General features: G+C 40.1%; 1 long non-coding RNA gene and 1 pseudogene across 4 annotated transcripts in view; one reads left to right on the top strand and one right to left on the bottom strand.

The window, feature by feature from the left end:
* Nucleotides 1-2,210, top strand: part of LOC104985271 — a 4,148-nt pseudogene extending 1,938 nt beyond the window's left edge.
* A 1,338-nt stretch (nucleotides 2,211-3,548) lies between these two features.
* The window catches only part of LOC104985244, a 48,332-nt gene continuing 38,780 nt past the window's right edge, over nucleotides 3,549-13,100 (bottom strand). For all 4 annotated transcript variants that reach the window (XR_824865.1, XR_824866.1, XR_824863.1 and 1 more), the window contains 2 exons: nucleotides 12,491-12,629; nucleotides 3,549-6,243 (listed from right to left, as the gene is read on the bottom strand). This is a non-coding gene — a long non-coding RNA (uncharacterized LOC104985244). The remainder of the gene's footprint in view (nucleotides 6,244-12,490; nucleotides 12,630-13,100) is intronic.

Raw genomic sequence — 13,100 nt, forward strand, 5'->3', positions numbered from 1 at the left:
ACAAGGGACTTTCTGTGTGTGTACCTGAAAGTTTGGGGGCTCTTTGTTTACAGCTCTTTGCCATCATAACGGGTTTTCCTGGTGGCTCAGTTGATAAAGAATCCGCCTGCAATGCAGAGGGCTGCTTACAATGCAGGAGACCTGGGTTCTACCCCTGGGTTGGGAAGATCCCCTGGAGAAGGAAATGACAACCCACTCCAGTACTCATGCCTGGGAAATCCCATGAACACAGGAGCCTGGCAGGTTACAGTCCATGGGGTTGCTCAAGAGTCAGACACAACTTAGCAATTAAATCACCACCAATGATGGATCAATAACAAGAATCTTGCAGGTAAAATTTATTCACTCAAGAGGTATTTACTGTATACTCACAATGTGTAAGGCACGAAACTGGTTTAGACTGGATCCTCCCAAGATGTCTACAGGGTGACGAAATATATAAAGACAACAGAGAGGCTGAAAAACAACTTGCTCTCACAGTTCAGAAGAGGAACAGATTCCTTCTTAGTAGGACAAGAGAAAGCTTCATGGAGGAGACAGCATTTAACCTAGGACTTGAACGAGGAAAAGGAATTAGGCAACCGGACGTGGGAGTGAAGAGATCCCCAAAGAGAATGCCCAGTGAAGTCAGGAGGTAGGAGAACAGATACAGAAGAGAGTCATCTATTAGTTTGAGTGAACTACAATGAGATACTTTTCACTGAAGTTTCCCAAGGAAACTCAAGGCGTTTACTTGGGAGTTTCCTAGGGAAACAAGAAAGCTTCTTTATTAAGGTAGACAGTTAAAACAGAAAGCATCCCCTACATATGTATTCTACTCAGTTTTTGAAAGAGGTTTATCCCTTGGTAAGGACTTCCCTGATGGCTCAGATGGTAAAGAATCTGCCTGCAATGCGGGAGACCTGGGCTCAATCCCTGGGTCAGGAAGATTCCCTGGATCCCTGGAGAAAGGAGTGGCTGCCCACTCCAGCATTCTTGCCTGGAGAATCCCATGGACAGAGGAGCCAGGCAGACAATAGTCCACGGGGTCGCAAAGAGTCAGACATAACTGAATGACTAAGCATACACACATCCTTTGGTAAATATTCAAGGTGAAAATATTGTCATTCGATTTTTACGGCAATGATATAAAACCTCCAATGATGCAGAGACTAACAGTTTAACATACAACAGATTTTCACAACTTGTGCCATCCTTTTTTTCTTTCTTTTTTTAATTAACTATAAAGCCCCCCCTGTGTACCTCTCAGGATGTGGTGAAGATTTTGTTAGTTGATCATGGCATGAGATAATGAAAAGAATTATCCAGTAGTGCACTCCTTGGTCCTGCAGCTCTGTCCCTTGTTTCAACAATATTTGAACAGAACAGACGCCAGGGACGCCCCTTACTCCAGCCTCAGGCCACCCTCCATCCTTTTCAACAGTTGTAACCTTCGGAATCAGCCAATCAACCATCCTTGGCCACTGGGACCAGCCAGTTTTCTGAGCGTAGTTCCTTATTACCGATCACCATGAGCTTCCAGATCGTCAGAATTATTCCACCGAGGTGGAGGCCACGGTCAATATACACCTACAGGTCTCCCATACCTACCTCTCTCCAGGCTTCTGTTTCCACCGGGAGGATGTGGTTCTGGATGGCGTGGGACCACCGTTTCTGTGAACTGGACGAGGAGAAGCACCAGGGTGCCAAGTGTCTCTTGAAAATGCAAAACCAGTACTGCTGCCACGCAGTCTTCCAGGATGTGCAAAAGCCATCTCAAAATGAGTGGGGTTAAAACCCAGGACACTATGGAAGCTGCCATGCTCAGGGAGAAGGACCTCAACCAGGCCCTTTCAGATCTGTGTAGCCTGGGTTCAGCCCACCAGACCTCCACCTCCGACTTTCTGGAAAGCTGCTTCGTGGAAGAGCAGGTGAAACTCATCAAGAAGATGGGAGACCACGTGACTAACCTCTACAGGCTGACTGGTTCCCAGGCTGGGCTGGGCAAGTATCTCTTTGAAAGTCTCACCCTTAGGCAGGACTGGGAGCCTCCAAGCCCAGCTTCCTTCGGAGACCCTCTGATGTCAGGGCTTCTGCTTGAAGCCTCTCTCTGCAGCCACGAGGCAGTCTTTTTAACCACCCTGGAGCCCTCTCCGAAGCCGTGGACCAAATTGAAACAAGTGTTTTGTGGGGGGAGGGGGAAGAATTACCCAGGTGATCACCATGACTAGAACATTTGGAATTCCCATGTGGAGCAGAGCTAAAGGATCTGCCTGCTGAGGCGGGAGTCGCAGGAGATGCGAATTTGATCCCTGGGTCAGGAAAATCCCCTGGAGGAAGACATGACAACCCACTCCAGTATTTTTGCCTGGAAAATCCCATGGACACGGGAGCCTGGCAGGCTGCAGTCCACAGGGTTGGGAAGAGTCAGACACAATTTAGCGATTGATCACGCACACAGTATGAAAATGCAGTTGACATTTCTGTGTTCTAACATACCAATATATTACACTGTTATTTTTATAACCCTTGCATATACCCCACAAAGATAGGAATGAAACTTTACCCTTAGTCCACTCCACTACATTGTTCTTTAGGAAGTCCAGTAGAAACATTTCAGGAAGGAATAATTAGAAAGAAAAATGTTATAACTCACAGTCTTTCATTTTATATATACAATTTTAAAATAGATTAATTCTTGCAGTCAATTACCTGGGTCAACTATAAATCATCTTGAATGGTAAAACTCTAATTGTGACTTGTTATTTGTTCCATTAGTTTAAAAAAAAAAGTGAAAATAGAACAGAAATCAGGCGCAATTTTTTCTGGCCAGTGGCTATGCAGTTTGTTAAAGTTCTTAAGCATGACCTTTGGGCAAAGGCAATAATACAATGACCCAGTACCCTCCCTGGGGCTTGTTGTGAGAGAGTGTAGCAAACAAGCCTTGTTTGTAAAGTGATAGAGGCCTGGTATCTGCTGCTCTGTGAGAACATCATTTACCCAGATTAGATTAACAATAACTAATTGGGGCTATTTCCAATTTTGCAGTATCACAGGTTGGATTTCACAGATGAGCTAGGTCATTTGCTAATGAGTTGCCTTCATAATAGCATTTGGCAGAGGAATTTTTGGCATCACTCAATGGTCTGAGTAAAAAGTCGTGTGTGGTTAGGTCTTAGGTAAAATAAAAATTAGGAGAGACTGTTCTTTCCTTTAGCTAAAAAATAATCCCAAAACATAATTTTAAAGACCAAAAAAAGTTATTGAGCTAGAAAAGGTGCCTAGGAAAATAATAAAATTCTTGAAACTTAAGATATTATATAGAATACTTAGAATATGCAAATAAAATGAGTGAAGGATGGAAATAAGAAGAAAGGACTTAGAAGCGTGAAAGAGAACATATAAGAGACCTGCTGAAGTAGTTAAATCTGGTCAGAGAACTCAGGAAAGTGGTCAGTGGGTGAAAGAAACTCTTCTTTGTTTGAACAGCTAGCCTTTAAATGATTATATATTATCTTAAAAATTTCTAGAATAACTTGACACATTGTTCAAGTATTCTTGTAGTGTTTGCTTTATTATTATGTTTATTCACAATGAGCTTACTTCAAATCAATTTTTGCAAGTTGTTGGATTACAAATGATAAGTGAAAAAAATAAATACATAAAACCCCACAAGAAAGCAGTTGGAGTGGGGTGGGCTAAGGGGGATTAAAACAAAACATTTCACTGCTCTGACTTTTACTCATTCCTTTTTTTATATTCTACATCCTAAACCTCTTAGAATCTCTCTGCAGATTTCATAATTTCAGTTTTACCAAACTCATCCACCTTGTAATTATGAATATATGGACATAATTAACTGAATCACTTTGAGAGAAGAAAAAAAATACCCTATTTAAGGCTAATTAGATGAATCATGAATGCCTGGAAGAATGCATTTCAATAAGGTGAAAAACTTTGGATAAAAATTTAATGAAGTTTCCAATTGCATTTGACCACAGAGAATATTGATAAACATTCATTCCATGCAGATTATTAAATTGTATTGATTTAGAAACTCAAAGTATCAACACCACCATTGCCTCCAGAGGGGACCTGATTGCACTTACATGTCACATTCATAAAAAACATGGTGCACTAATTGGGAGTCTCCCGCCATCTGCACACTTGCTTCCAAGCGCACATGAAATGATCAATGGGAAAGCAGGGTCAGTCCAGGCAGACTGTGAGTGAAATTAAAATAATAAAATGTCTAAACATTTAACTGCAAATAGGAAATCTTTATACCCACCCACACCCTATTCTGTAGCATAAAGCTAAGGCACAATTATTCATATACCTCAAGTAATTTGCAGGCTCCATACAAAATCTCATTTAAAATAAGAAATTGCTATTTCTGCACATTTATTCTACCAAATGCCAGCTAATTGCTGCAATGGCCATTATAAAGAATAATTTTCGCTTAGTGAAAAAAAAAAAAAGGAATGAAGAGAACATTTTCTGGTTTTGTTCCACTGCGAAGGCTCTATTCAGTGAATGCTGAATGCACAGCGTTTCACTGCTACATTTATTATGCTAAGAGGTCAAGTATTACACAGCATCTTGTATTACGCTTTGCATGCTAAGTATTTCACTTCACAAATTGACCCTCCGGTGTACTTACTACATAATGCTTTAAAAACCCAGCTAAAACGCAGGACAATTAGCAATACTTTCACTCCCAGTGAACAATGGGAACACCAATGTAGGTGATTGCATTTACAGTGTAGCTTTCTTCACAAAACATTTTTGACACATTAAGGTACTTCGGAATTGTGCAGTACCAGTCCTCTCTTGTGAATGGCTTTCCAGCATTTGCAGAGAGAAACAGTTACTGTATGTTAGCGCTTAATTGAAAAGAATTCAGCCACGGCCTATGAAGCACCAATTAGGGTGATAGTATATCATAAAAAGCTGTAATATCCATTTTCAGACTTGTGCATCAGCCAATACAAAGTAGGACACAATTAAAAAGGTATACAGTTTAAACTCTTGAAACTGTTAAATTTAATTAGGAGTTCAGTATGGGGAAAAAAAAAAGTGGGGGTGGGGTAGAGAGAAAAGGAAGTTCTCCGCAGAGCTGGAAGGCCCACAGGCACTGGCCGCCCAGGAGGACCGCAGAAGATGGTCCTTCCTGTTTAAAACACCTTTAGTTAATACAAGGTATTTGCTTTGCCCTGGTGACTATTTCTTCAGGTCAGATGAATATTCATGCTCGTCATTGGGAAGTGCTGCTTTCCAGTAATTCTGGTATCTGCTGGTGCCTGCAAGGGAGAGAAGGCAGAACCTGCTCTGGCCAGGGAAATGGGAACACGGTATAGATGGGTCTCTTGCCCACACAGATCAAACACAATTAAAAGGGAGTTAAATGCATTGCTTTTCACAAAGAAATTCACAGATAATTGTGAAATAAAATGGACATGGCCAGATTGGTATAAGTGTCTTTGCAGGCTTGGCTCCAAATGTAATGTTTAAATATAGGAACCTGCATGAAATCCCACGTTGAGGTGACAGCCGGCAGGTAATTATCAGTAAAACAACATTATCAAAGTTCTTGTGCATAGCGTGTTTGATGGACTGGAGTGCTTCTCCTTACAAATCCCACTAATATCCATTTCAATCTGTTTTAATATGTTCACAAGTTGGGGCTTATTTTGAATTCCACTGGGTAAATGAGGACAGCACACTTTGAATTTGCATACTATACACATTTCTTTCATTTATAGAGGGTTTCCTGGGTATTATTTTTTTAAAGGAAACTGCTAACATCCAGGATCCAAAAACATTCCTTCCCTATAACTAGATTGAAAATATAAAGTAGCTTGTTTATTCATTGTATTTATTCCATTTGAAGGTATATAACAAGTCTAAGAAAAATGGTCTTTATTATGTTCAAAGAAGAAAAAAGTGATTTTAATGATTTATCAGTGATCATGCAATTTTCTAAGGTTTCAAAGTGTTGAAAGGTTAATTTATTATTCTTCAAGTCTGTGTTTGAAAACTGCTGGTGAAAAAGTCCTCATCTCTGATTTGGGAAGGTTTCTCTTCAATCCACAGGTCATTCCAGTGGATCCACAGGTCATTCCAGGCCTTTTTAAAGTTCCACCTCTATCCTGTCCAACAAATGAGCAGACCTGAAGTGACATTTTATTGATGAGACAAGTTTGGGATGATCTAAAACCAGATATTCCGTGTTCCCTTCTTTCTCAATCAACTCTTCATGACCTTTAAAAAAAATGAGCAAACAGAAAAGAGGTGTCCATTAAAAATCCAAGGATGCTCCCCCTCTCAAACCCACTCTGAGTCCCAGATAATTCAGAAGACACAGTCACTACTTTGGAGCAATATCTGATATTCACTTTTGTTTCTAATGCTTTGAATTAAATTAAGACATTAATAAAATAGTGATAGCATTGTGGAAGTCTTCAGTAGGGTTACATTAAATTGTACACACTGGTTTTGTTTTATTGGTTGTACATATAAAGAGAGATATTTTTACTAGGAGATTCTGCCTTTGAAAGCTGGATCAGTCAGCAGATTCTAACGTAGTACTGGTATGAAGATGTCTTCTCCTTTAGTGAAAGTGAAACCAACACATTTGATGAATGTGATTAACATGTGAGGAATTTTAAGGGATATGATAATGCTTGAGCAACTACCGAGGAATTAAATACTGAACAGTCTAAATTCTAGACCTCTCTGCTGCTGCTGCTGCTGCTGCTAAGTCGCTTCAGTCGTGTCCGACTCTGTGAGACCCCATAGACGGCAGCCCACCAGGCTCCCCCGTCCCTGGGATTCTCCAGGCAAGAACACTGGAGTGGGTTGCCATTTCCTTCTCCAATGCATGCAGGAATGCTAAGTTGCTTCAGTTGTGTCTGACTCTGTGCGACCCTATGGACAGCAGCCCACCAGACTCCTCTGTCCACAGGATTCTCTAGGCAAGAATACTGGAGTGGGTTGCCATTTCCTTCTCCCTAGACCTCTCTATCCAACCCAATTTCTGTGTTAGATTCCCCCTTCCAAAATGAACAAGATGGGAGGTTCAGTTCATCGGTTTTAATGACAGTTCAGTAGCTTGTTGTATTAAGATTCTTCTGAGATGACAGGAGATTTTACAAATGTTTTCCTGAGTTCATTTTCTGAATAATGGTATTTCCGAAATTCTCACCCTCTGAGGGGGCTGATAGAATTAAGTATCATATGTGGTCTGAAACTGATTTGACGATGAAAATTGCTATTGAGATACTGAAAAAAAAATTGTTTTTAATGGAAGAGAAATGTCTCTTCCTCCACTAATCAGTTCTATCAAAAAGATAGAAAATGGTTAGGTGCCTGTACCTCACTTTCCTTTCATTGTAGTGTTTTATCTTCTTTATACCCAGAGCTCATTCTACCCTACTACTCAAGAAATCATCAAATGTTCATTCACTATAAGTGCCCATCTATACTATAAAAGTAGTAGAAGAAATAGAAGTATATCGGTTGACTTGGGGACATCTTCTGGAAGCATTGCCCAGTGAGAGGAGTATATAATATGATTCTATTTTTCAAAAAGAAAAAAAAAGGCCCCCAGAAGCCCATTCATGGGGATGTATATATATATTCATATTACTGTGTCCCTATATATACTTACACAGCATTACATGATTGTAGATTAAAAATATGCAAAGATGTAAGCTAGTTTGATAGCAAGGGTTGTGTCACAGGTAAGGGTAGCAGGAAAAGAGATGAGAAGGAAGGAGGTATGAAAAGGAAAAAGAAAAAATAGTCTGCACAAAATCCCAACATTTGTGCTGTAATCCCATTCATTCATTAATATGAAATTTACATATAATGTATGCATGCATGCTAAATCACTTCAGTCATGTCCAACTCTTTTGCCAGGCTCCTTTGCCCATGGAGAGCTTCCCCGCTAGCTCAAATGGTAAAGATTCTGCCTGCAAAGTGGGAGAACCTGGGTTTGACTCCTGGGTTGGGAAGATCCCCTGGAAAAAGGCATGGCAACCCACTCCAGTATTCTTGCCTGGGTTGCAAAGAGTCAGACACGACTGAGCAACTAACATTTCACTTTTGTCCATGGGATTCTCCAGGCAAGAATACTGGAATGGGCTGCTCCAGGGGATCTTCCCAACCCAGGGATCAAATGTATATGTACATATAATTTCTAATTATAATAAAAATACAAATTTGATGGTATAAGAACAAATGAAACATTCCAAACTAATGGCACTGACTATGATTTAGGCTTTTAGATTGAGGGAAGTCAATCAGAAAAGTTCTCACCTAGCTCAGTCTCCAAAGCTCATTACAGTTGCTGTTAGCTAATCATTGTTTATTAACGGCTCATTTTTATTTAAGGGCTCTTTTTTTTTTCTTTTTGGCTGTGTCAGGTCTCAGTTGTATCAAGCAGGATCTCCCGAGTTGTGGTGTGCAGGTTTAGTAGTTGTGGCACATGGGCTTAGTTGCTCTGTGGCATGTGGGATCTTAGTTCCCCAACCAGGGATCAAACCCTCACCCACCCGCCCTGTGTTGCAAGGCAGATTCTTAACCACTGGACCACCAGGGAAGTCTGTTCATAATTTTAATAATGATGGTTTCACTTGCATTTTCTTCTAACTGATAAGCCAAGGCAAAAATTTGTAGCAGAAATTGATAGACATCTGGACTGGATCTTCCATAGAAACAAAACCACTTGTTTTGCAGCAAAGTAGACTCAGCGATGGAGAAGGCAATGGCACCCCACTCCAGCACTCTTGCCTGGAAAATCCCATGGACAGAGGAGCCTGGTGGGCTGCAGTCCATGGGGTTGCTAGGAGTCGGACACGACTGAGAGACTTCACTTTCACTTTTCACTTTCATGCATTGGAGAAGGAAATGGCAACCCACTCCAGTGTTCTTGCCTGGAGAATCCCAGGGACGGGGGAGCTTGGTGGGCTGCCGTCTATGGGGTCACACACAGTTGGACACGACTGGAGCGACTTAGCAGCAGCAGCAGACTCAGCGAAGCTGGGAACCTGGTTGTGGCCTAGAAATTTTAATACAACTGTTTTTCTTTAATTGTGGACTTTGTTACTCCTGCAAACCATTTTCAGCCTCTAGTCAACCATATTGCAAGCAGAGATGCCCTAAAACAATTATTTTAAAAAATTGTTTAAAAGCAATTTTCAAAAACTGGAAGCTCTCATTCTTAATGCAGGTATCTGATGTCTCTCAAGGTTGCCCAACATTTCAAAGGAGTGAAGATGCCAGTAAAGAAACTCATAGATTTCTGGTTTCCATCACTTGGCCCTGATTATTTGCCTAGGCTTCTACAACCAAACTGGTAAGACAGAGAATATGTGACAGACTAATGCCCGCTCCTCAGTGACTTGAGGCCAGTCACTGTCTCTCCCTCCAGCCTAGTGTCTCATGTGTTCACTGACATATGACCTCAGAGAAGCCTGTTCTTTTACTTAATAGATTATAATAACTTGTAGTTATATTCTTACAGGTTTATTTATTTAATCAATGGTCTTCTCCACTAAGATATAATCTCTACATAGATAGGGACATTATATTAGTACCCCAACACCCAGCATAGTAGCTGACACATTTGGTTAAAAATTCAGATTTAATTGGTGAGTGAATATATGAGAAAAGTGATCTTAAAGTATCCCCTTGACTTTTATAGTTTATGATCCTCTAAATGCATGAAACTGATTTTTTAAATTGGACCATAATTCCATCATTCTCCCCAAACATCATCTAGTAGATTAAGTGCCTAAGTGAGCTTGGTTCTTTTGTGCACAGTTGCTTTGCAAAACAAAAAACAAAACAAACAAAAAAACCTAGACCTATTCATAGTAGTCCCATATCTCTGTAGGGGGTCAGAAAGATACCATTTCTGCCAACTTTTGTTGTATCTTAGCAGAACTACAATTAGTGCAAGATAGATACTTGTATGTCCAAAAAAATGTTCCACCTTCTCTTGCTATTTTGTTTCTGGATCTTAAAATCCTAATAGTAATCAAAGCATTCCTAGAAGGAAAGAATTCATAGAGGGAAGAAGACTTAGAATTATCTAGTTCAGTGATTTGCAAGCTATATTTTAGAAGTGGAACCCTATTTTATGAAAAGAAATTGTTTGCATAAACTCAATATTTCTATGTGTTAAGGGAAGGGAGAGAAAAGGAAAGACAGAGAAGGAGGGAAGAAGAGAGGAAGGAAGGAAAAAAGAAAGAAACGTTCTGTCCTGGTTGCTTCGAGAAAGGGAGCTCCTGAGCCCTGCCCTTCAAACTGCTTCCACCTCCACCCTGGGCTCCTGTTCCACCCCCTTCTCTGCCCTCTCTACTTGCCCTGCTGATCCCCGGTGTCCCTTAAGGTACCATTAAGACCGGTCATTACAAATAGCTTGAAAGCCACTAGTTGGAACAAATACCTCCTTTTTTTAAATTTATTTTTAATCGGAGGATAATTGGTTTACAATCTTGTGCTGGTTTCTCCTTGTTAGGTAAACCACCATAATTTAATTTTACTCATATAATTTATTTCCATGAAATTTTCAAAAATGAAAAATTTTCACATCTCACAGGCACTGCTTTCCTTTTACAAAAATATAAAATTTGTTTTCAAATAAAAACATTGACCCTTAAAATCACAAGTCTAAATTTTACTCATGTTCATTATGAAGATACAGAGAGAATTAAAAGAAGGTATCATTTAATACTGTGAAATGAAACAAAGATCTCCTTATCCAAGTAAAGTGGATGTAGATATGGTTACTTAACAAAGCAAAAGCTACGTCTTCCAAAGCACAGACATGAAGTTATTGATCCGGACTTGGCACAATGACAAACTACTCTCAAATCTTCCTCGTCCCAATTAAGGTGTCTCTCTTGAACTGATTGAAAGCTGTTTGATAAGTATACTTTTTTCAAGATGGTGTGCTCGGTTGGGGGTCTTTTTATTAAACTGAAATTCCATCATTAGCTTTGACTAGTACCAGCTGCTGTATAAATTCTGTGTTCATGTAGACCTCCACTGGTATTCCAAATATTGCAGGTGAATCTCTGACTCCAAAATCCTCAATCATGCAGTATGAATAATTAACAACTGATAAATGCAGAATGGAAAGAGCTCTCATTAGAAGACACTGTGCTATGTCGCTTCAGTCCTGTCTGACTCTGCAACGCTATGGGCTATAGCCTGCCAGGCTCCTCTGTCCATGGGATTCTCCAGGAAAGAATACTGGAGTGGGTTGCCATGTCCTCTTCCAGGAGAAGACACTGTAGTAGGGTCTTAATCCCATCTCAGCTCCTCAGAACATTGAACTAAATAGGACTTAGTTGTGGGCAGGGGAGGAGGGTGGAAAAGGCATTTCTAAATCTCTCTACTTCCTAATTTTGCCCTATACCTGACCAGAAATGGAAACATTAGGACACAAAATGAAAGGTTTTCGTTTTGCAGCAAATTTAAAGACAGAATCCAAGATTTAGCACAGTCCAACGAATGTTTATGTGAGCATGCTAATTCCTGACCAATTCCAAAGAATTTAGGGCTCATACCAGCCATAATTGTTTACCCTTCTAAATAGTCTACAGTTTGTCATTATTTTAACATGAAAGCGAAACTTTCCCATTGATGAATCTAATAATATATTTATGAGATAAATGGTAATAATGTAGGACAGAAGAATTTTAGGAAAGTTCTTTGCAATGATGAAATTATAAAAAACATCTACTTTATATATGAGGTGTGCCTAGTGAGACTTTTCCTAAATATAGTTGGCATGTTCAGGAGATAAGTTTTAAGTCATGAAAAACTTGAACCTGTGAAATAAAGAAATATATTAAAATGAACCATGCCATGATAGTACAGTGTTAGACAGCAGACTATTCTGGAGCTCAATTTCTGAGCCTCAGTTTCCTCACCAGTAAAATGGGAATAATATCAGTATCAGTCTTATGGGGCTTCCCTGGTGGCTCAGACAGTAAAGAATCAGCCTGCAATGCTGGAGAATTGGGTTCAATCCCTTTGTTGGGAAGATCCTCTGGAGAAGGGAATGGCAACCCACTCCAGTGTTCTTGCCTGGAGAATCCCATGAACAGAGGAGTCTGGTGGGCTACAGTCCATGGGGTTGCAAAGAGTCGGACATGACTGAGTGACTAGGCACACACACACACACACACACAGGCTCGTGAGGTTACTTCAAGCACTGAGAGAGTACCTGTGTGGTAGTTAGCATAGCACAGTGTATTCATGATTATGTAATTCATGCACAGGAATATAACTAAAAAAACAAAGTTTAAAAAAGTTTAAATCTAATATGGATGGACAAACAAAAAAATGTTAAGTACCAATCCATAATTTGTGTTTTACTAGCTGATCATTCTGAGATAGTAAACTGTAAAATAAATTGCATTAGTATTATTCACCAAACACCTGCCACAACTTATAGCTCCCCCTCAGTGGAGGAGTATTTGATGATAATTACCTCTTATTAGTCAGTGGTAAGGATGACTGCATACCCAGATAATCAGAAAACTCCTTTTCAGACCATAGGTTCATATTAACATGAAGCCAATATAGAGGAGAAAAAAGTTCTTTCTAATTTACTTCTACTATACTCGTAGCTGAAACACAGTAAAAACAGATATAGATTAGACTCAGGAAGAGCAGGAAGACTAGGTAAAAGGGTTCACTGTTCCACGGGAAGAGAATCTGCCCAAAAATGAAGCCAGTGCCTTTCTTTCAGTGAATAGTCTTATTAGCAACACCTCGGCTTCTGATGACCGCCTTATCTGTGACGGGTCACTGGAAGCAGTAGGCAAGCACCATCTCTGGACTTGGCACAGACAGTGAGACAGGGAGGGGTCTTGCTTTTCCCTCTCCCTGGGCCTGTTCTGGGTAGATGGAGTATTAGCTTTCATGCCTGTGATAATATGCTAATATGTTCATCCACATGTGTCATCAGATCCCTTCAGGAGTAAGTTATAGCCTGTCTCCTGTCATGGCCAAGAATGGAAGGGCCAAAACCATTAAATGAATAATAGTAAGCACTCACTCGAAGAAGGCAATGGCACCCCACTCCAGTACTCTTGCTG

This window comes from Bison bison, unplaced genomic scaffold (genome assembly GCF_000754665.1).
Source record: "Bison bison bison isolate TAMUID 2011002044 unplaced genomic scaffold, Bison_UMD1.0 scf7180017864041, whole genome shotgun sequence".
Classification (NCBI taxonomy): Eukaryota; Metazoa; Chordata; class Mammalia; order Artiodactyla; family Bovidae; genus Bison; species Bison bison.